Below are 24,648 nucleotides of genomic sequence, written 5' to 3'. Positions count from 1 at the left end.
TTGGGGGAAGGAGAGTTGCCCAAAACATTGCGAAACATGGAAGCATTGCAATTACTATTATCAGAAAGCAACAGGGGCAGCCAGGTGAATTCAAATATCTGAGAGAAATGAGTCTTTTGGAACAAATGTGTCACACAGTGTCAGTGAATTAAAGTAACATGCTCAAAGCAGTGACAAACATCAATTAGGCAGGGGTTGATTGCACACTATTTCAGGATGAGGAGCTTTGTGGGTCAGGCATGAAGATGCTCAGCTTCACGTGTACATTTTCCAACATAAATCACAGTGAGCCTGATGGAGCTGGGGTTTTTTATGGTATTTAAGTGCTTACTATGTGCTAGGCACTGTACTAAGCACTGGGGTAGATAAAAGCTAATTAGGTTGGACAAAGTCCATGTCCCACAGAGGGCTCACAGCCCTAATCTCCATTTTACAGATGAGGTAACTGAGGCACAGTGAAGTGAATTGCCCAAGGTTATGCAACCAAGCGGAGCCAGGATTAGAACCCAGGATTTAGATCCTTCTGATTCCCAGGCCTGTTCTCTATCCATTAGGCCACACTGCTGCTTTACCCTAGCTTGATGTTTCTTGAGGAGGGAAAGGTCTAGTTCCTGACAGAGCATAGGGTCACTACACAACCAATCAGGTGTAATTTTGACCCTAGAGAAGAATACCAGAGAGGCCAGGAGAAGTTGTTCTCCACTCTGTGCCACTAAATTGGGTGTTAGGGCTTCTCTCCACACTGCCACTTCTATCCCAAATGCAGTAGCAAGGAGAGAATTCAAATTGATGATTTTCTGGTATTGCCAGCTCAGATCTTGTTTTTTTTTGGGGGGGTTGGGGGGGTAATGTTTTTAGCAAGTTCATAATCTAAAGGGGGCATATCCTAGCCTCTGCTATTCTAAATTAGCCACTTCAGTTATGAAAATTTTAAAAAAACCCACTCTATTTTAGGTTCGTAATCATTTCAGAGTAAACATTTGACTTAAATGAACCCTAGTAGGAAGCTATTTCAGAGAAGTTGATAGCAATGCTATTGCTGTACATTGTCATTACAAATTTTAAATGTCAATGTGGCTAGACATCAAAAATCTAACCTCTACTCTTCATTGCTTCCCATCATCATTATCACCATCACATGTAGGAAATATAAAGAGGAGGAGAAAGATATGGTCTCTAGACTGTAAGCTCTTTGTGGACAGGGAATGTGTGTTTATTTTTATATTGTTCACTCCTAAGCACTTAATACAGTGCTTTGCACATAGTTAAGTGCTCAATAAATATGTGAATGAATGAAAGAATGAAGGCTTAGGTGTGAATGGAGATGGCAAAAGCTGAGACAGGCTCAGGATTTAAAGAGATGCAAGTTTGGCCTTGGTATTCCCTACTTGGTGTAGTCGCAGAAACTGCTTTGCCAATGTTCAGGTGGCCCTTATCCTTTCTTTCCCCAGGGCTTGGGCATGTCTCCCTATGTAATTCTGAAGATTAGTAATAGATAAGTAATTCTGAACTAGCCAGATAACTCAGGGCCTGCAAATTGTTGACCTACCAGTGAACCTATCAGTACCAACCAATCAATAAATCAATGGCATTTGAGTGCTTACTTCTTTTTAAATGATATTTATAAGGCTTACTATGTGCCAGGCACTGTTCTAAGCACTGGGGTAGATACAAGCTAATCAGATTGGACAAATATGCCCCATATAGGATTCAGTTATTCATTCATTGTCATATTTGTTACATTTTTACTGTTTGCAGAGCACTGTACCAAGCGTTTGGGAGAGTACAATATAAAAATGAACAGACACATTCCCTGCCCAAAATGAGTGTACATTCTAGAGGGGGAGACAGACATTAATATGAATAAATAAATTATAGATATGCACATAGCGCTCTGTCAATCCCCATTTTACAGATGAGGTAACAGAAGCATACAGAAGTGAAGTGACTTTCATAAGGTCACACAGCAGCCAGATGGCAGGGCCAGGATTAGAACCCAGGTCCTCTGACTCCCAAGCCCATCCTCTTTCCACTAGGCCACGGTACTTACTGTGTTCAGAGCACTGTACAAAGTCCTTGGAAGTGAATTATTCAGTAGAGATGGTAGACATGATCCCAGCCCTTGAGGAGTTCACAGTCTGATGGGTGGAATTTGCAGTCTAGCACCGGTCAGTTTAAAATGATCCCCCTCCAACAGTGGAGACCCATTCAGTCTTGCCAAAATCAGCCAAGAGGAGGAGAAGATCCTATCCCTGGGTAGAGCTATGGAGCTCAGTGGGAACTCAAATGTCCTCTGTAATTTCCTTGGGGTGGGGTCATTCCCTCCCTTTTCTGTTGTGGATCCAATCTCATAGTATAAACCTCCTTCCCTTCCCCACAGCACCTGCATATATGTATATATGGTTGTACATATTTATTACTCTATTTATTTATTTATTTATTTTACTTGTACATTTCTATCCTATTTATTTTATTTTGTTGGTATGTTTGGTTCTGTTCTCTGTCTCCCCCTTTTAGACTGTGAGCCCACTGTTGGGTAGGGACTGTCTCTATGTGTTGCCAATTTGTACTTCCCAAGCGCTTAGTACAGTGCTCTGCACATAGTAAGCGCTCAATAAATACGATTGATTGATAGTAATAGTGAGAAGCAGTGTGGCTTAGTGGAAAGAACATGGGCTTGGGAGCCAGAGAACGTGGGTTCTAATCCCAGCTCCGCCACTTGTCTGCTGTGTGACACTGGGCAAGCCACTTCTCTGTGCCTCAGTTATCTCATCTTTAAAATGGGGATTAAGACTGTGAACCCCACGTGAGACAACCTGATTCGCTTGTATCTATTCCAGTGCTTGGTAGATAGTAAGCACTGAACAAATACCCCAATTATTATGATGGTTATAATATACCTTATAAGGCTCGATCCTAACCTAGATCATCTTCAGGTCCTTGCTATCACTGCCTTCTGGAACTGGAGCAAGCCCACCTGTATTTAACAAGGAATCTGGAATCCTGATGGGGAAGCAGCGGGGCCCAGTGGAAAGAGCAGGGGCTTGGGAGTCAAAAGAGCTGGGTTCTAATCCTGACTCTACCATTTGTATATTGTGTGACCTTGGAAGATACAATCTGATTATCTTGTATCTACCTCAGTGCTTGGTACAGTGCCTGGCACATAGTAAGCGCTTACAAGTACATAAAAAATTCATATTTGAGGTGGCGACTCAAGTTGTACACCCTTCTGACAACAAACAGCTAGGTACGAGGGGTGCCTCAGTGCCACTTCGAAGATTCCGGAGACTTGAACTCTATATGTGAAGAATTCTGGTGGTACATTTTTCCTTCCAGAATAGCAGCGGCTAAGTGGTCTCTTTCCTTGGGATATTAAAGGAGGTCTTTTAAAATGAATCTGGGTAATGCTTTTATACATTTTAAGATCCCGAAGGCATATGTTTCATTTCATTTTAGGCCTTTTGTTGATGGAGTAAGCAATTTGGGGGAAGTACGTTCTTGGAAAAAATTTACAATGCATTTTAAGCCAGTCAAAATCAATTTCTTCTTTTTCAAAAAGCAAATGATAAACAATTTTGGGAGACTTTGATGGTGACATGTAGAGATTTCTGATATTCCCACTGTGATGTGCAAAGTAGCTGTGTTCTTCAGCAGACAAGGAATTTATACCAATATTTCCACTTCACACAGACTTTTTCCTTATATTTAGATTTTAGCACTGATCTGAAATTGGACCATTGATTTTGAAATCTCATTATGCATCCACTTATCTATGTTTAATTGAATGGAACTGTGAGTTGCATGTTGAAAGCACAAAATTCTGAAAGTCAAAGATATGTGGCCTAGAGGAAAGAGCATGGGCCTGGGTGACAGGACCTGGGTTCTAACCACTGCCGCTTGTTTGCTGTGTGACCTTGGGCAAGTCAATTAACTTCTCTGTGCCTCAGTTAGTTCATCTCTAAAATGGGGACTCCATTCTTTATCTGCCTTCTAATTAGACTTTGAGCCCCATGTGGGACAGGGATTTTGTCTGACTGGATTATCTCATATATACGCCAGCACTTAATGCAGTGCTTGTCATATAAGCATTTAAAAATTCCATTATTATCATTATTACTATTAATAATAATGATAACTAATTATTACTATGTCTATAAAGACATGAAATATTTATGGGTAGAAGCTTATTTTGAGATTTTCAAATATTAACAATGTTAATAACTAAAAGTAAATATCTACAGTAGTAATAGCTGAATAAAGCTTCAACTGCTAGACTATAAGCTCCTTGTAGGCAAGGAACATGTCTTCCAACTCTGTTACTTTGTATTAATTCATTCAGTCGCTTATTGAGTGCTTACTGTGTGCCAAGCACTACAATAAGTGCTTGGGAGAGTACAATATAACAATAAACAGACACATTCCCTGCCCACAGCAGCTTACAGTTTGGAGGGGAAGACGGACATTAATATAAATAAAATAATTACAGGTATGCATAAGTGCTGTGGGGCTGGGAAGGGGAATGAATAAAGGGAGCGAGTCAAGGTGATGCAGAAGGGAGTGGTAGAAGAGGAAAGGGGGGCTTAGGGAAGGCATCTCTGAGGAGGTGTGGCATCAAGGCTATGAAGGCTGGGAGAGTAATTGTACTCTCCCATTCATTCATTCATTCATTCATTCATTCAATCGTATTTATTGAGCACTTACTGTGTGCAGAGCACTGTACTAAGCGCTTGGGAAATACAAGTTGGCAACATATAGAGACAGTCCCTACCCAACAACGGGCTCACAGTCTAGAAGGGGGACAGTCTAGAAGGGGGACAGTACACCCAAGCACTTGGTATATATGTATATATGTTTGTACGTATTTATTACTCTATTTTATTTGTACATATTGATTCTATTTATTTTATTTTGTTAATATGTTTTGTTTTATTCTCTGTCTCCTCCTTCTAGACTGTGAGCCCACTGTTGGGTAGGGACCGTCTCTGTATGTTGCCAACTTGTACTTCCCAAGCACTTGGTACAGTGCTCTGCACACAGTAAGCACTCAATAAATACAAATGAATGAATGAATGAACTTAGTACAATGCTCTGCACATAGTAAGCACTCAGTAAATACCATTGCTTTGTGACGGGACATTCCTTTGTTATACAAATGTTGTCAATGCTTAGGCAGTCAACATTCCTATAGTAAATTCTCCCAATCTCTCTATTCTTGGGAATAACTAATCAGTGGCTTTAATTGCGGTAGAGGTGTCTAGCTCTGTTTGGTTTAGAGAAACTATTTTCCCAGCCTACAACTCCAAGCCTTCATTTAAAGAGTGGATTCCTAGGGCAGGTGGGGCACAAGTCCGGACTCCCGGATCCTGGATACTCTACTGTTTTTCCTATCTTTAATCTATTTTAATATCTGTCTCTGCCTGTAGACTGTAAGATCTTTGTGGGCAGGGATAATATCTACCAACTCTTTTACAAGTATTTTACAAACATTAAGGACAGTTGAAAGTGAGAGAGAGTCAAGTGTAATGCCAGGTTGTGAGCTTGAGAAAAATGGAGGATAATGGTGTTGGGCACAGCTTGGTTTTGAGGTTGCAAACAGTTTGTGATGTCAGCACTATGGCCTAGTGGAAACAGTCAGAGGACCTGGGTTCTAACCCCTTTTTGACTTTTTTTTAATGATATTTGTCAGGACTTACTATGTGCCAGCACCGTACTAAGCACTGGGTTATATAGACGCTAATCAGGTTAGACACAGTCCATGTCGCAGATGGGGCTCACAGTCTTAATTCCCATTTTACTGTTGGGGAAACTGAGGAACAGATAATTTGAATAAATTTTCCAAGGTCACACAACAGACAAGTGGCAGAAACAGATTAAAACCCAAGTCCTCTGAGTCCCAGGCCTGTGCTTTATCCACTGGGCAATACTGCTTACCAGCTGTGTGACCTTAGGCAAGTCGCTTTAACTTAATTGTGCCTTAGTTTCCTGATCTGTAAAATAGGGCCTGAATACCTGTTCTTCCTCCTACATAAACTGTGAACTGCAAAGTAGGATAGAGACTATGATAATGCCTAACATATAGTAACACTTAACAAATACCACAGTTTTTATGATTTTATTATCTGTCCTCTAATTTTTTTCCTTAAAATGAATTCAGGAGCTTTTCAACACTAGATTTTAGCTTCTGCTAACTGGATCAATTTCCCTAAAAGTAAAGGATTCATTTACTTTTGGTTTATTAAGGATGTAGCAGAGGACTTTCTGGGTTTTGGTCCACTTTTGTTAGATATTCTCTTTTTCTCCTTGATACCAGAGATTTGTAAAAACAGTTTGCTGTTTATTGTTTCTCTGGATACAGCCTTCAATGATTTACTTTACACTTCACAAAGAACACATTATTAACTGCTTCAATAAATACAGTCGAAAGGCTTAAAGTTGAAAGGCCAAAGGCCAAAAGTGATACAATTAAAAGAAAAAAGCCAATGTTTTTTGACATCAAATTTTGCAACAAAAAATGAGATGACTGAAATAACCATTGAGTCATCACATTCATGGGTCTAAATTCTTTGGTGTTTTTTTTCCATTGAAAAGATGTTTGATTTTGTATCTATAATTTGTTTCATTTAGTCTCAGGTGCCGGATACAGTGCTCAATAGGCACTCCATAAATATTGATGGTGCCAATAGTTTAGGGTAATTTATATGTCTTCTACTTTGGTAGATGAAGTTGCTTTAAGAATTTGTACAGAGATAAACAGAATTCATGGGAAGCAGTATGGCTTAATGAAAAGAGTACAGGCCTGGGATTCGGAACATCTGGGCTCTAATTCCAGCTCTGCCATTTGCCTGCTTCGTGACCTTGGGCAAGTAACTGAACTCATCTCTGCTTGTTACCTCATCTGTAAAATAGGGGATAAATACTTCTCCCTCCTACTTAGACTGTGTGCCCCATGTGGGACAGGGACTGTGTCCAGTCTGATTATAGTGTAACTACCTCAATCAATCAATCATATTTACTGAGCGCTTAGTGTGCAGAACACTGTACTAAGTGCTAGGGAGAGTACAACACAACAGAGTTTATAGACACGTTCCCTGCACACAGTCAGCTTAGTCTACCCCAATGCTTAGTATAGTGACTGGCATATTGAAAGCACTTAATAAATAGCACAATTAAGTGATTACAGTTCTGAGAAGTAGGCGTAGTACTGCCAGCTAATTTACAAAGACTATTTGAGTACTTCAGAACCGTATAGGAGCCGTATAAGGTTTAACCATCTGGAAATTTTCTGAACAAGCTTGACTGTTAGCTTCCCCTCCTAGTAGGCTCCAGCTGTGCCCTCTCTGATGACTTTGCATTAAAGTTTTGTACCAGTAGCATGTCAGGCTAACTGAACCCCTCATTCATGGGTTTGGGGAGAGAGTGATATCTCTCCTGATTTCTCCAGTGAGGTGAGGTTCATGGAAAAAAGGTTCATTTTTATTCACTTGCAAATCCAGAAAATAGTTTTGGGAAAATCTTTTCTACCAGTATCACTGAACTTACATTGCTCAAAAACGGGCTTTAGGAAAGAATGTGCACCTAAGGCTATATTCCTAAATCCTTTGTTTAATATTTCTATAGATATCAGAGTTAGTTCGTTCTGGATTACTAATCTGCCTCAAATTACAAATCCATTTGAGTAGCTTTTTTCTTTCCCATAGAGTGATTAAATATGTTCACCTTTATAACTGGTGAATGGATTATAGTACTTAGCATTTTTTCCCAAGAACCGTAGCCATATCCTACAATTAAATTTGAGAACTTCTTTGCACCCTTTTTTATATTCTCCAACACAAGGATGTCATTAAGAAGGCAGCACCAAGTGCAACGAAGAACATATATTTCCCTCATCAAAAATGCTTCGGAAACAATGATAATACTTCCAAGAACCACTACAGGTGTTTATCAGAATGAGTCAGGTAGAATATCACATTTGGTCTATGGAAATAATTTCTAGTAAATTTCTTTTGAAGTGGCGGGATGCTCGGAAATTGGCTTTCATGTGGCAGAGAGAGCTTAGGTTGCAATTGCTAGAAAGCTAAAAATGGCTCCATCTTTCCTGGCATGGCTTAGTCATTTGCTCCATCATGACGGATGTGTGCGGTCCCTGAGGATTTAGCCTCTCAGAGTCCTCCCCACACCTCACTGTGGTGTGGGGATAAAATGGCAGGATGTAAGAACTGTGCCATTCGGGGGGAAAGGGTTTCAGCGGGAATGCTGAGAATAGCTGAGAAGCAGTCTGATATACTAGATAGAGCCTGGGCCTGACAGAAGGTCATGGGTTCTAATCCCAGCTCCACCACTTGTCTGCTCTGTAACCTTGGACAAGTCACTTCACTTTTCAGCGCCTCAGTGACCTCACCTGTAAAATGGTGAATGAGGCTGTGAGCCCCATGTGGGACAGGGACTGTCCCATCACACAAATGAGGGAATTGAGGCCCGGAGAAGTGAAGTGACTTGCCCAAAGTCACACTTCTGACAGGTGGCGGAGCCGGGATTCGAACCCATGACCTCGGACTCCCGAGGCCTTCCCAGACTGAGCCCCTTCCTTCCTCTCCCCCTCGTCCCCCTCTCCATCCCCCCCATCTTACCTCCTTCCCTTCCCCACAGCACCTGTATATATGTATATATGTTTGTACATATTTATTACTCTATTTTATCTGTACATATCTAGTCTATTTATTTTATTTTGTTAGTATGTTTGGTTTTGTTCTCTGTCTCCCCCTTTTAGACTGTGAGCCCACTGTTGGGTAGGGACTGTCTCTATATGTTGCCAATTTGTACTTCCCAAGCGCTTAGTACAGTGCTCTGCACATAGTAAGCGCTCAATAAATACAATTGATGATGATGATGTTGTCCAAACTGATTTGATTGATTGATTGATGAGGGGGGAATTCATTAGACAATGCATCCCAGAGCCCCCACTTCTTTCTCAGTGCATCCCCACCCAGGAGAATGATGGTGCGCTGGCAATCCTTTCTACACTGGCTGCATCGAAGATCACGATGATATGATTAGGCACTTGGGATTTATAATTCCTAACACTCTTTTTCTTTGGAATTAATCAGCAGAGCCCGCTACACAATCTTCTGCTATGGATCATTGTTTGAGTCTGGGTTTCACTAAGTGTTTAAAGTCATAATCGGTACTGAAACAATCTTAAGTATATAACAAATCTGGCATTTTACCAATTTATGTCCTTTGGGGCTCCTTATTAAGGTGTGTTCCATATCACCTTGCTGGCGAAGCTTTCATTTTGAACCTTTGAAGATGACCTTGGGCAAGTCACTTTGCTTCTCTGGGCCTCAGTTACCTCATCTGTAGAAGGGAAGCAGCGTGGCTCGGTGGAAAGAGCACGGGCTTGGGAGTCAGAGGTCATGGGTTCTAATTCCGACTCTGCCACTTGTCAGCTGTGTGACTTTGGGCAAGTCACTTGACTTCTCTCTGCCTCAGTTCCCTCATCTGTACAATGGGGATTAAGACTGTGAGCCCCGTGTGGGACAACCTGATCACCTTGTATCCCCTCAGCGCTTAGAACAGTGCTTTGCGCATAGTAAGCGCTTGACAAATACCATTATTATTATTATTATTATTATTTGTTTGTATCCACCCCAGTGCTTAGTACAGTGCCTAGGACACAGTAAGTGCTTAACGAATATCACAATTATGATTATTAGCTGGCTCTCCTGCTGGTCTACAGCACGATGGCTCAGTGCGGCACAGGCAGTGGTCACTTTGGGCGTGAATGGGTTTTACATGTAAAATTCTCACATGTCCTGAACAATAATAATAATTATGGTATTTGTTAAGGATTTACCATGTGCCAAGCACTGTTCTAAGCCCTGGGGTAGATACAAGTTAAGCAGGTCAGATTCAGTCCCTGTCCCACAAGGGGCTCACACACATAATCTCCATTTCATGGATGAGGTAACTGAGGCCCAAAGAAGTGAGGTGACTGGCCCAAGGTCACACAGCAGACACATGGCGGAGCTGAGATTAGAACTCCCAAGGTTGTGCTCTATCCCCTAAGCCACAACACTTCTCCAAGTGATTCTCTAAGTGTTTTATTCCTTCCCGCCTACATCCATGTTGTGAGTTTTGTTGCCACTGAGGCAATGGATGCAAGGACAAGAGACTCTGAGGAACACTAGCCCGACCAGCAATTCTTCATGACATTCATTCATTCATTCAGTCATATTTATTGAGCACTTACTGTGTGCAGAGCATTGGGTCGAGGCTCATCACCCCACCCTCGGCCCCATAGCATTTATTTACATATCCATAATGTATTTATATTAATTTCTGTGTCTGCTCCAAAACCATAATCTCCTCCTGGGCAGGGAACTTGTCTACGAACTCTGTTGCAGTGAAGTCTCCCAAGAACTTGGAGAAGCAGCGTGGCCTGGAGAAAGCAGCATCACTTAGTGGATAGAACACAGGCCTGGGAGTGAGAAGGACCTGGGTTCTAATTCCAGGTCTTCCAGTTGTTTGCTTTGTGACCTTGGGCAAGTCATTTCACTTCCTCTGTGCCTCAGTTACCCTAACTGTAAAATGGGGATACCTGTTCCCCATCCAACATAGACTGGGAGCCCCATGTGGAACAGGGACTGTGGCTGACCAGATTGTCTACCTACTCCAGTGCTTAGACAGTGTTTGACACATAGCAAGCCCTTAACAAATACCATAAAAAAGTGCTTAGTGCATTGATCTGTGCACAGTAAGTACTCAGTAAATATAAGTAAAAATGGCTGGAGGGGTTGATTGATCAGTTCTTTACAAAAAGAGAGACACCTTCATGCAAGGATATTGGTTAATTGTGCAAGGCATTTCAACAAATCAATCAATTGAATGATTGATTGATTATTGGCTAAAAGTCCAAAGCATTTCAGGGCATTCTTACCCTACCCTTACTCTGATTTCCATTTTTATTCTTTTTCTTTTTATTCAATTTTATTCTTAAATACAGAAGGTTTGAGAGCTCAGGATACATGCCTGTAGTTGCAGATACTGGGTGAGATTTCAATGAAAAGAGCACATGAATGCATTACCACAGAAATGAAGAAGAATTTCTAGGAAAATACAAGGACATTCATCTCCTGAATTATCCTAACTTGTAACCTGGGAGAGAGTAGGCCTAGTAAATGGTTATCTTGTGTTTTTTCCAAAGATTCCCTGGGATTCAGAAGGATCTGGGTTCTAATCCAGGCTCTACCACTTTTCTGCTGTGTGACCTTGGGCAAGTCACTTCACTTCTCTGTGCCTCAGTTCCCTCATCTGTAAAATAGGGATTGAGACTGTGAGTCCCATGTGGGACAGGGACTGTGTCCAACCCGATTTGCTTGTATACACCCCAGTGCTTAGTACAGTGCCTGGCACATAGTAAGTGCTTAACAAATACCACAGTTATTAATTATTATCCATGGCCTTTATTGTTTGAGAGTCACAGATGCATCCAGGATCTGGGGAAGACTGTGTGGCCTAGGTTAGCTGAGTTTAATTTTAAGGAAAAAAGGTAGATTAGTAGTCACTTATAGAAATGAGGCTTTTATTCTCACGTGAATAGGTGTTTCCTTGGTCTCTGTTGATATTTTTCCCCGAATATTTTTCACCTGAAGGCTGTATTATTTCCCAGAATTGGATTGTCAATCAGAAGCTCTGGTTGGATGTCACCAGGGCTCTCATTAGAAAGCTTTTGTACCATAAAGCGATGTCCAAAGTTGGGGATCCATTTTGGATTTTAGACTGTAAGCTCATCTCTAGACTGTAAACTCATGGGCAGGGAATGTCGGTTTATTGTTATATTGTACTCTCCCAAGGGCTTAGTACATTGATCTGCACACAGTAAGTGCTCGATAAATAGTCAGATGAATGAATGAATGATCTTACAGCCGTAACTAATGCTTAGCCAAGATACTGTGGGTAGATTACTCCCTCTCTCTACCTGGATACCCAAAATATTATAGTTTCTCTGGCTTCCCAAGTAGTTTGGTGGGAAGTTAGAAAGCTGCCTACTGTCTCCCAACATATTTGCGAGGTGAGGCTTCAGATGTTCAGCGTGGGCTACTCATCAGCATGCCCTAATGGATAGAGCACAGGCTTGGGTGACAGAAGGACCTGGGTTCTAATTCTGACTCTGCCACTTGTTTGCTGTGTGACCTTGGGCAAGTCGCTGCACTTCTCCATGCCTCAGTACCTCATCTGTAAAATGGGGATTAAGACTATCAGCCCCATGTGAAACGGGCACTGGGTCCAGCCTGATTACCTTGTATCTACCCCAGGGCTTAGAACAGTCCTTGGCACATAGTAAGCACTTAACAAATACCATAATAATGATAATTATCATCATAATTATTATTCTGGTTGAGTTACATTTATTTGAAGAGTCATCCAGGTGGTGGTCCTGGGCATTATCAGGAACACTGAACAGAAGCCACCCAACAAATGGCTGGTGAAACCTGGAAGAAGCTTCAACCCAAGCTGCTCAACAGGGAGATATATATATATATCAATATATAGACACACACACACACACACACACACACACACACACACCCCATTCTTCACATTCAGAAATGATGCCAATGATGCTGAGACCCTACTTGTGTGTGAGTGAGGTTGAATAGACCTATGTACAGTTGACCAACACAGCACACCAAAAATATGAAGCCTACACATAGATGCACATGTGCACACACAAACACACACCTCCTAAATACACATGTATTCATTTTGGAAACAGAAAGATTGCATTACGTTTGAAAAACATGTTGCATGTGAAGCAGCGTGGCTCAGTGGAAAGAGCACAGGCTATGGAGTCAGAGGCCATGGGTTCAAATCCCAGCTCTGCCAATTCATTCAATCCTGTTTATTGAGCACTTACGGTGTGCAGAGCACTGTACTAAGCGCTTGGGAAGTACAAGTTGGCAACATATAGAGACGGTCCCTACCCAACAATGGGTTCACAGTCTAGAATTGTCAGCTATGTGACTTTGGGCAAGTCGCTTAACTTCTCTGTGCCTCAGTTACCTCATCTGTAAAAAGGGGGTTAAGACTGTGAGCCCCTGCGGGACAACCTGTTCACCTCCCCAGCGCTTAGAACAGTGCTTTGCTCATAGTAAGCACTTAATAAATGCTATTATCATTATTATGTCTTACCCCAGACCTCAGACCACTTAGAATATTTTCACCTTTTATTCTTTTTTTTAAATCTGTTGCCTTAGTAACCGTCTGGACCTTTATTCCACAAGCTATTTCTAAACTAAGAAGCCTCTTTTGAAAAAGTCATAGGATGATCTGATGCTCTTTAAAAATATGTTTTCATATATGAAAAAAGTTCAGAGTACGATGTTATTGTCATAGGTTTGTCAGCCGGGTCCATCTCTAAAGTGGTAACATTCTGTCTCCACTCAGCATTGGTTTGTTCTTTATTAGAGTAGGGGCCTCAGGTTTGCACCCAAAAGTAAAGCATCATATGGGGAATTAGGAGAGGGTTCAAAAAAGAACAACAGTGTAGTGATTGAGGAATTGGGAGCCAGACCCATGGAGGAAAAGTTTGCTCTTCAAATACAGCAGAGGGGTTTTGATGAGTTTCTTCACTAGAGACAGTCCAACTGTAACTAGTTTAAATAATAGGAGATTTGAGGGATTTCAGACTAATAGGATTCTGAGGGACGTGGCATAGTGGAAAGAGCATGGGCCTGGGAGAAAGAGGACCTGTTGTATTCTGCTCTCCCAGATGCTTATCCCAGTGCTCTGCTCACAATAAATGTGCAATAAACACCATTTTTTAGGGTATTTGTTAAGCATTTACACTGTTCTAAGCAATGGGATAGAGATAAAATAATCTGGTTGGACACAGTCCTTGTCCCACATGGGGCTCACAATCTTCATCCCCATTTTAATAATAATAATTGCGGTATTTGTTAAGCGTATGTGCCAGGCACTCTACTAAGCACTGGGGTGTATACAAGCAAATCGGGTTGAACACCATCCCTGTCCCACGTGGGACTCACAGTCTCAATCCCTATTTTACAGATGAGGGAACTGAGGCCCAGAGAAGTGAAGTGACTTGCCCAAGGTCACATTTCAGACAAGCGGCAGAGCCGGGATTAGAAGCTGTGACCTTCTGATTCCCAGGCCGGTGCTATATCCACTACTCCGTGCTGTTTCATTGATCTAGACTGTGAGCCCATTGTTGGGTAGGGACCGTCTCTATACGTTGCCAACATGTACTTCCCAAGTGTTTAGTACAGTGCTCTGCACACAGTAAGTGCTCAATAAATACGATTGAATGATTGCTATCTACTCCAGTACTTAGTACAGTGCCTGGCACATAGTAAGTGCTTAAAAATACCAGAAGAAAAAAGTGGTCATATCTCCATCTCTGCACACTTTAATTGAAAGGAAGATAGTACCTTTTCTGAATAGCTGGATGTCATTCATCATGAAGCCAGGGGCATGGATAGGCTGGCAATTCAGATACTATAAAATATGGTCACTGCATAGTGAAGAATACCATCCACATACTGGCAGTTAAAAGCTTTCAGAAATGGTTCTTTAAGGAAATCATTGCCCAGAATCTTCTATCCTTTCCTTTTCTGCATGGCAAAAAATCCAGATGTTTCTCAAAGCACTTGTCCCTTGTGGTTTTGGTCAAAGGGAAAGCTGATGAGAATGCTCCATAAAAAAAGAACTGAGGTGGAGCAAAATTCTCTTGGGAAAGAGCCTCTGAGGCCCTGGAGAATAGGAAGGCAGAGATGCTGTGCAAACCATTAACTTTGAGTTACTGCCCTTCTAATTTTTTTATCATTAGTGGGGTGTAGCGATATAAATATGTGTCTTTGCCATTGCAGAGCTGAAAAATCTGTTTATTTAGAATAATATTTCAGTGTAAGAGACAATTCCAGTGGTCCATATTCAGTCAATCAATTGTATTTATTGAGCACTTACTGTGTGCAGAACACTGTTATGAGTGCTTGGGAGAGTACCATATAAGAGACACTTTGCCCACAGTGAGTTCGTAGTCTAAAGGAGGAGACAGACATTAATGTAAATGAATAAACAGATATATGCATAAGTGCTGGGGGCTTGGGGGGGTGAATAAAGTGGAAAATCAGGGTGACACAAAAGGGAGTGGGAAAAAGGGGAAATTAGGGCTTAGTCAGGGAAAGACTCTTGGAGGAGTTGTGCCTTAAATAAGGCTTTGAAGGTGGAGAGAGTTATTGTTTGTTGTATGTGAAAAGGGAATGCATTCCAGGCCAGAGGCAAGAAGTGGGCAAGAGGTCAGCCGTGAAGATAGAAGAGAGTGAGGTACAGTGAGTAGGTTGGCATTAGAGGAATGAAGTGTGTGGGCAGGATTGTAATGGGAGAGCAGAGAGGTGAAGTAGGAGGGAGCAAGGTAATTGAGCCCTTTAAAACTGATGGTGAGGAGTTTCTGTTTGTTGCAGAGATGCATGGGCAACCACTGGAGGTTCTTCAGGAGTGCGGAAACATGGACTGATCTTTTTTGTAGAAAAATGATCCGGGTAGCAGAGTGAAGTGTGGATTGGATAGGGAAGAGACAAGAGGCAGGGAGGTCAGCAAAAAGGCTGATATAGTAATCAAGGCAGGATAGGATAAGTGCTTTGAACATGGTAGTGGTTTGGATGGAGAGAAAAGGGTGGGTTTTGGTGATGTGAAGGTTGAAACGACAGGATAGATTGCATGTTGAATGAGAGAGATGAGTCAAGGTTAACCCCAAGGTTTCAGGCTTGTGAGAAAGGGTGGTGGTGCTGTCTTTGGTGATCAGAAAATAATGGTGAAAGACAGGATTTGGGTAAAAAGATAAGGAGTTCTGTTTGGGACATGCTCAGTTTGAGGAGGCAGTGGGGCATCTAGGTAGAATTGACCTGAAAGCAGGAGGAAATGTGAGACTGCAGAGAGGGAGAGAGATCATGGATGAGAGGTAGACTTGGGAATCATTTGCAAAGATGTGGTAGTTGAAGTCATGGGAGCGAATGAGTTATCCAAGGGAGTGGGTGTAGATAGAGAAGAGGAGACCCAGAACTGAACCTTGAGGGACTCCCACGATTAGTGGGTGGGAAGCAGAGGAGGAGCCTGAGAAAGAGACTGAGAATGAGTGGCCAGAGAGATAGGAATAGAGCCAGGAGAGGACAGTGTCAGTGAAGCCAATGTTGGATAATAATAATAACAATAATGATGGCATTTATTAAGCGCTTACTATGTGAAAAGCACTGTTCTAAGCGCTGGGGAGGTTACAAGGTGATCAGATTGTCCCAACGGGGGGCTCACAGTCTTAATCCCCATTTTACAGATGAGGTAACTAAGGCACAGAGAAGTTAATTGACTTGCCCAAAGTCACACAGCTGACAATTGGTGGAGCCCGGATTTGAACCCATGACCTCTGACTCCAAAGTCCGTGCTCTTTCCACTGAGCCACTCTGGTTCTCTAATATTTCCAGGAGGAGGGGGTGGTTGACAGTGTCAAAGCTGAGAGGATGGAGTAGAAACCATTGAATTTGGCAAGGAGATCATTTGTGACCTTTGAGAGGGCAGTTTCTGTGGAGTGAAGAGAATGGAAGTCGGATTGGAGGGGGTCGAGGAGGGAATTGGAGGAGAGGAACTTGAGACTGCAAACTCACTCAAGGACTTTGGAGAGGAATGGTAGGAGGGAAATAGGGTGATAACTGAAGGGAGCCCTGGGGTCAAGGGAGGGTTCTGTTTTGTTTTTTAAGATAGAGGAGACGTGGGCATGTTTGAAAGTGATGGAGAAGAAGCCACTGAGAGTGAACAGTTGAAAATGGCTGTTAGGGAGGGAAGAAGGGAGGGGGCAGGTGTTTTGGTAAGGTGTGACGGGATGGTGTTGGATGCACAGGTGGATGGGGGATTTTGAGAGCAGGCAGGAGAGCTCCTCTTGAGAGTCTGTTGCGAAAGATGGGAGAATTGAAGAAGGTGCAGGAGAAGGGAGGGACTGGAGAAGAGCAGGGGAGATTTTAAGGAGATCATGCCTGATAGTTTCAATTTTCTCAATAAAGTAGATGGCCAGGTCATTAGAGACAAGAGATGGGGGAGGTCGGGGACAAGGGGTTTGAGAAGGGAGTTAAACATCTGGAACAACTGGCAAGGGCAATGGGAATGGGTGTCCATAAGGATGGAGACATAATTTTGCCAGGCAGAGGAGTGGGCAGAGCTAGTGAAGCAGTGTCGCTCAGTGGAAAGAGCCCGGGCTTGGAAGTCAGAGGTCATGGGTTCTAATTCCAGCTCTGCCACTTGTCAGCTGTGTGACTTTGGGCAAGTCACTTAACTTCTCTGGGCCTCAGTTACCTCATCTGTAAAATGGGGACTAAGACTGTGAGCCCCACGTGGGACAACCTAATCACCCTTGTATCCCCCCAGCGCTTAGAACAGTGCTTTGCACATAGTAAGTGCTTAACAAATACCATTATTATTATTATTAAAGTATGCAAGGACAAAATTGAAGTGGACAAGGTCGCCCTGCTATCTAGATTTCTACCAGCAGCACTATTTTCTGGCTCGTGCACAGGAGCGAAGAAAGCAGACTGTGGAGGTGATCCAGGGCTGTGACGTGGTGGTACAAGACTGACAAAAGGATAGGGGAGCAAGCGAGTTGAGTTCAGTAGAAAGGGTGGTCTTGAGGGCATCAAATTGGTTATCACTTAAGGTAATTTGGGTGTGAAAGGTAAATGGGGCATATTCTTAGATATATCCAGGTATGACCAGTTTTCTCAACCTTTACCTTATGGATCAACACTATGTCCAATATTTAAATATTAGAAGCTTCCACTTTCAACCATCATTTCTTGAAGCTGCTCGTATTCCTGGTTAATTATTTCAGACTCAGAGGATTCTGTAGTTCGCAATAATTCTTGTGTCAGTGTCAGATACAACTTCTGGAAAGTCTAGTCAAGGTTTGGCTTTCCTTTCCCGATTCACTATAATTTATTTCTACCTAAACACACGTCTAGGAAAATAGAGAAAATATGATGGAGTTGCATGAATGGCAAGGAGTTTCTCTTTTGCCACAAGTAATCCTCTCTTACTGCCTTTCTGATTATGTTAATGCCACACTTGTTCTTGGACTGACTTCAAAGTTCCAATAAAATAGCTGTTCAAATGGGGCCTTTCTTAGATTTTCATCTTTCCAGTGCGTTCGGGACTTGTTTTCCACAGACAGACCCCTGAAAGTTTATAGCTGACATTTTATTTGGTCTTTCTAGAGGCTGTGTTCTTATGTTCTGTGTTCATTATGATGTCATTCCCAGAAGAACTGCCTGGAGGAAAATGAGCATGGCCATTGTGACAGGGAGAAGCTGAGAGATTTCTCTTTATGTGGATTAAGGGGGTTTCTGAGCACCACAGATTGTATTTATCCCCAGGTGTTTCTGGAACTGCTCCTGACAAAGCTCTCAGGAGGAATCATGTCTTTTGCGACTCTGGATGGGTACACAGAACCGTTCCCTTCAGACGCCACAAATGTCTGCTCCATTTTAACTACATCTCCTTGGCCTTGCCCTCGCACGTGCTTCGGGCTAGTAATTAGCCTGAGCTGATTGCATTTCTCCACATCACCCATATGCCTCTATTATCTTTTCATTATTCTCCTTCCTTTCAAGACAGCAGCAATACTGTTCTGGTATTTCTTTGGCTTGGAATCAATTCTGTTCTCCTGCCAAGTGTCATTGATCCTCCAAAGTGCCTGTGCTGAAGTTTGTAACTTTGTTTCTTTAAAAAAAAAAATCCAAGCTTGCTTTGGAGCCCTACTATAAATAGCCTGGACTTTATTTAAGGTCTTCTGCTGATAATTCACCAGACTGATTTTATCTTTACTAATAGTCTTGATTCATAAAGTGACATTTCCAACAGTTATTTCATTAATTTTACCCCACTGTGCTGTTTAATTATTCAGAAGCAGTGTGGCTTAGTGGAAAGAGTATGAGCTTGGGAGTCAGAGGTTATGGGTTCTAATGGTGATGATGATGATGGTATTTGTTAAGTGCTTACTATGTGCCAAGCACTGTTCTAAGCATTGGGGTAGATAGAAGGTAATGAGGTTGTCCCACAGTCTTAATCCCCATTGACCATGGGAAAGCCACTTAACTTCTCTGTGCCTCAGTTACCTCATCTGTAAAATGGGGATTAAGACTGTGGGCTCCACATGGGACAACTTGATTACCTTGTATCTACACCAGTGCTTAGAACAGTGCTTGGCACATAGTAAGCACTTAACAATTACCATTATTATTATTATTGTTCTGAATAAGGGATGCTTATTTCTTTTGGCATTGATAGACTTGTTTCATCTTTCTAATAAAAAATAACTAGAAAGGTTCAAGTCCCTGCATAGCACTCTTATTGGGACCCCTTTGGTGATTCCTGAAGACCCTTCTTAGTAAACATCTTTTTTTCTTCCCGTCACTTACCCACTTTCCCATAGCTCCTATGGCCTCCCACCCCCCTGCACAAAACCTCCAAGCAGAGGATGATAGAGGTGAGTGTAGTAGGAGGGCTGAAGAGGATAAAGAGATTATTTGATAATGAAATCAGAGAGAGAGGCAGTAAGGCTAGCAGGATCTTGAATCAGTTGTCAATCTCTGACAGATTAGCACATTTGAAAAATCTAATAATCAGCCATCACAATCAGCATGAGAAAATTTGTCTAAATATCAAAAATGATCAAATATTGAACTGCCAGTTGAAAGTCATAGCATCTCTGCCAGGTTAGACCCATCTTTTGAAATCTGGTGAAGGGGAAAATCAGAATGCTGAGTCCCTGGTTCTGCAAGGGGCAGTGGCCTAGGATTTCACTCTGAGAGAGACTCAGACACTTCCCCTATTCAAGGAGTTTTCTAAGGAGTGGAATCTGGGAAACAGACTCTTTTATTTTTATTTCTTATGGTATTTGTTTAGTGTTTACTATGTACCAGTCATTGTACTAAGCACTGGGATAGATAAAAGGTGATCAGATTGGACACAGTCCCTGTCTCACATAAGGCTCATAGTCTTAATCCCCTCTCTAGACTGTAACCTCATTATGGGCAGGTAATGTATCTGTTACATTGTTATATTGTACTCTCTGAAGCACTTAGTACAGTACTCTGAACAAGTGCTCAATGAATACCCTTGATTGATTTACAGATGAAGTAACTGAGGCACAGAGAAGTTAAGTGATTTGCCAAAGGTCACACAGCAGACAAATGCCGGCAGAGGGGATTTCAAACTGCAGCTGGACAGACTCCATATGGGTCTCTTCCCTTCAGACAGAGGGTTGACGATTAGTTTGTACAACGTCTGAAATGAATGCATCAAATTATCAGTCATAATAAAAAAAACCCTTCAGTCCATATCTCCCCACTCCTCAAAAACCTCCTGTGGTTGCCAATCCTTCTCTGTGTCAAACAGAAACTTTTTACCATTGGCTTTAAGGCTTGCGATCAACTTGCCCCCCTCCTACCCTACCTCACTGTTCTCCTATTACAACACAGCCTGCATACTTCTCCAATACCAACCTATTTATTTTTCCTTGATATCATTGGTCTCACTGCTGACCCCTTCCTCCACATCCTCCTTCACTGCCTTCCCCTTCATTATTGTTATTATTATTATTACCATTATTATTATATTTGTCAAGCACAGTTTCTAAACACTGGGATAAGTACGGATTAATATGGTTATTCACAATCCTGGTCCCACTCGGGGTTCACAATCTAAGTAGGAGGGAGAACAGTCATTTAATCTCCATTTTACAGTTGAGAAACTAAGGCACAGAGAAGTTAAGTGACTTACTGAGTGCAGTTTGCACCTTGCATAAACAGCGTGTTAAATTTACCTTCATCGGGATTCAATACCTGTTCTCATTCTCCCATAGACTGTGAGTGTCATGTGGGAGAGGGACTGTGTCTGTCCTAACTGCCTGATATAATAATAATATCATATGATGGCATTTATTAAGCACTTACTGTGTGCAAAGCACTATTCTAAGCACTAGGAAGGATACAAGGTGATCAGGTTGACCCACGTGGGGCTCACAGTCTTAATCCCCATTTTACAGATGAGGTAACTGAGGCCCAGAGAAGTTAACTGACTTGCCCAAAGTCACACAACTAACAAGTGACAGAGTGGGATTTGAACCCATTACCTCTGACTCCAAAGCCTGTGCTCTTCCCACTGAGCCACGCTGCTTCGTCATTGCCTAGTTCAGTGCTTCCTATTATAACTATGGTATTGGTTAAGCGCTTACTATGTTCCAAGCTCTGTTAAGAATGATTCTAAGAATCATTCATTGAGCAAATTGGACTTAGGAAAAAAAAACAGTATAAAGGGTCATAGTTAAACATTTTCCAATATAAGCACAACTGACACTAAGTCTTTGCATTACCAGGCAATCATTCAAATTAGCTGTCCTCAATTTCTTCATCTATAAAATATCTAGCCCTATTTCAAAGGGGTATTGTGATAGTAAATGAGATAATTATATGTGTAGCATTTTGAAAGCCTCAAGAGAAAGGCACAATATAAATTCAAGGTATTATTATGCAGCTTAATTGCATATTAAAAATTCAGGTAAGACAAGAGTAATCGTTTAGCCTTCAAACTCTGTTAGTACATTTTTAGAGAGAAGAAGAAGATCACGGATGATTAAATTGCTCAGGAAATAGAATAATAAATTCGACTTATTTCTGAAATAAGTTTCTTTAATGAGGGTTAATTATCACTCTATGCCATATAAAAAGGTCTAAAATGCACTTTAAATGCACTTGAATATTTCATTTTATTTAAAGTAGTCTCCTTTTATTTTTTATACCTTTAAAGACCTGCATTAAAAATGAATATTTTTCTTTGCCAGGAATTGATGTTGAAATAATTTGTCATGGTAGAAAATTTTACTGGTGCAATCCATGACCTTTCTTTCCACAGTCTACTTTGCTGTATTTGAAGGCAATTTTGATCCATTGCATTTTTTCTTTAATACTACAGGTTTTTTCCTTCATTCTTTTCCTTTGTTCTGCCTTGGAACCCCATCTCCATCTATTGGCTCCACTTTAAGACTAGAGCATTTATTAGGACTACTGAACATCTCTAGCTCTTTCCATTTTGACTGCATTTCAACTGCATCTCTGACTGCATTCTGCAAGCATAACGGTTGCAATTTTAGGATGCAGCCCTAGGTTTACCCTGAAGTCACTGTGACTTTTTGGACAGCGACTCTCTTATGATGAATTCCTTAAAGACTAGTGCCTTTGAATTGCTTGATCTGGCTGACTATACCCTTTCCTAAGTGAATTAATGGATTCAGTGCCCCCAGTGAAGAGGTTGGGCAGGATGGGCAACTGTAAGCTCATAGTGGACAGGAAACAGGTCTACTTATTGTTATATTGTACTCTCCCAAGGTCTTAGTGCAGTGTTCTGCACATAGTAAGTGCTCAATAGATATGATTAAATGAATGAACAGACACAAGCCAGAAGCAGCATGGCCTAGTGGAAAGATCATTGGCCTGGGATTCAGAGGACGTGGGTTCCAATCCCAGCTCTGCCACTTGTCTGCTGTGTGACCTTGGGCAAGCCATTTAACTTCTCTGTGCCTCAGTTCCCTCACTTGTAAAATGGGGATCAAGACTGTGAATCCCATGTGGGACAACCTGATTACTTTGTATCTGCCCCAGTGCTTAGAACACTGCTTGGAATATAGTAAGCACTTAATAAATACCATTATTATTATTATTATTATTATTATTATTATTACTATTATAGGTGGGGGCCAGGTGTTCAGAGTGGCCCCTGACCCTTCATCACCCAGACCCAGAACCATTTCTCTGTCTCTCTCTTCGCCTCCGTGGCTCTTGGGAAAAAGCTGCTTTCTGATCTAGAACAAAGGGCAGCAAAAGTGCCCAGGCTCTTGGTCACTTCTAATTTCCCCCTCCGCCCTTAATAGTTTCAAGTAATAGGGTTTGGGATTGATAGAGTTCTTGCTTTTACTACAGAAAGAGCTCCTTTGTTCACTGAAACCTGTCTACCTGCCTCTCCCAAACACTCCCATCTCTGCAATCTCAATAGGCAAGGGGGGCCACCAATCAAGATCCTGCCTTGGGGGAACTATTTCGAGGAGGGTAGCTTGTAAAGGAGTGTTTTTATTGGTGTAATCTGACAGTTTCCCCTGCTAGAGCTAGACTGTAAGCTCGTTGTGGGCAGGGAGAGTGTTGGCTTATTGTAATATTGTACACTCCCAAGCTCTCAGTACAGTGCTCTGAACACAGTTCTCGGTAAATTCGGTTGGCTGACTGACTGCCAAATGTTTCCTGGAAACTCTAATTTGCTATGGGGGTAGATCTTATGTTAGCAAACTACTCACCTTTCATGTTACTGGCCTAGGATTCTGACCCACATCCCAAAGACCAATTTTGACATCTAGTGGACTCAAGAACCCTTGCAATGAGATCAACTTATTTATTTTATTTCATTTTAGGAGTAAGCACCTAAGACTATGTGGGTACACACATGTGTATACATTGATCAACCTGAAAATTTATCACTCAGTTTACTGAAATAATTTAGGTACTCCCCATATGAACTCTCTACCCCAAGCTCACATTTAGAAGACTGTTTGCTGATCAAAGGAGGAAAAACTTTTTGTGGAAGCTGTTGTGAGGAGGAGATGGCTGTTTCCTAATTGCTTTATTAAGGCACTCAAAGATGCTTCAGATTATCAAATTTAAAGCTCAAAGAACAGTCATGATAATAATAATGATAATAATTGTGGTATTTAAGTGTGTACTATGTGCTAAGCACTGTACTCAGCACTGCAATAGATACAAGATCATCAGGTGGCACATTCTAAGTAGGCCAAATATTGAATCCCATTTTGCAGATGAGAGAACTGAAGCACAGAGAAGTTAAGTGATTTGCCCAAGGTCACACAGCAGGCAAGTGGCAGAGCTGGGATTAGAACAAAGGCCCTCGGACTGCCAGGCCCGTTCTCTTTCCACTAGTAATAATAATAACCCTATTAAGTGTTTACTATGTGCCAGATACTGTACTAAGTGTGGGGTAGATAAAAGCAAATTGGGTTGAATCCCTGTCCCACATGGGGCTCACAGTCTTAATCTCCATTTTACAGATAAGGTAACTGAGGCACAGAGAAGTTAAGTGATTGCCCAAGGTTTCACAGCAGGAAGATGGCAGGGCAGAAATTAGAACCCAGGTCCTCTGATTCCCAGGCCCATGCTCTTTCCACTGGGCCACACTGCTTTTATACTAAGCCACAGCTGGTTGAGGACAGTCCCTCATTGCTGGCGGCTGAAGGAATTTGTGAATCAGTTTTGCAGCACGCATATCAATAACCCTGATTGTGCTGTAGTTAATTGACCTTTCCACTTGGTGCTGCTTTTTTACTGGATAGGTATTTCATGCCCTCCTTGAATTGCAATGGGATTACGATTCAAATCTCAGAAGATAGAGGCACGGTGTCTTTACAGCAGGTACCTGAAATGGCTTCTCAAGTAGATGATTCTGTTTGGGGCATTTTCTTTTATGCAGAACAATTCCATCTGTACAGGTTTCTTGTTTTCTAGCGGGTGGTTTGTGCTTTGTAGCTCAAAT

This window comes from Tachyglossus aculeatus, chromosome 14 (genome assembly GCF_015852505.1).
Source record: "Tachyglossus aculeatus isolate mTacAcu1 chromosome 14, mTacAcu1.pri, whole genome shotgun sequence".
Taxonomy (NCBI): domain Eukaryota; kingdom Metazoa; phylum Chordata; class Mammalia; order Monotremata; family Tachyglossidae; genus Tachyglossus; species Tachyglossus aculeatus.
This window is presented reverse-complemented; position numbering follows the sequence as displayed.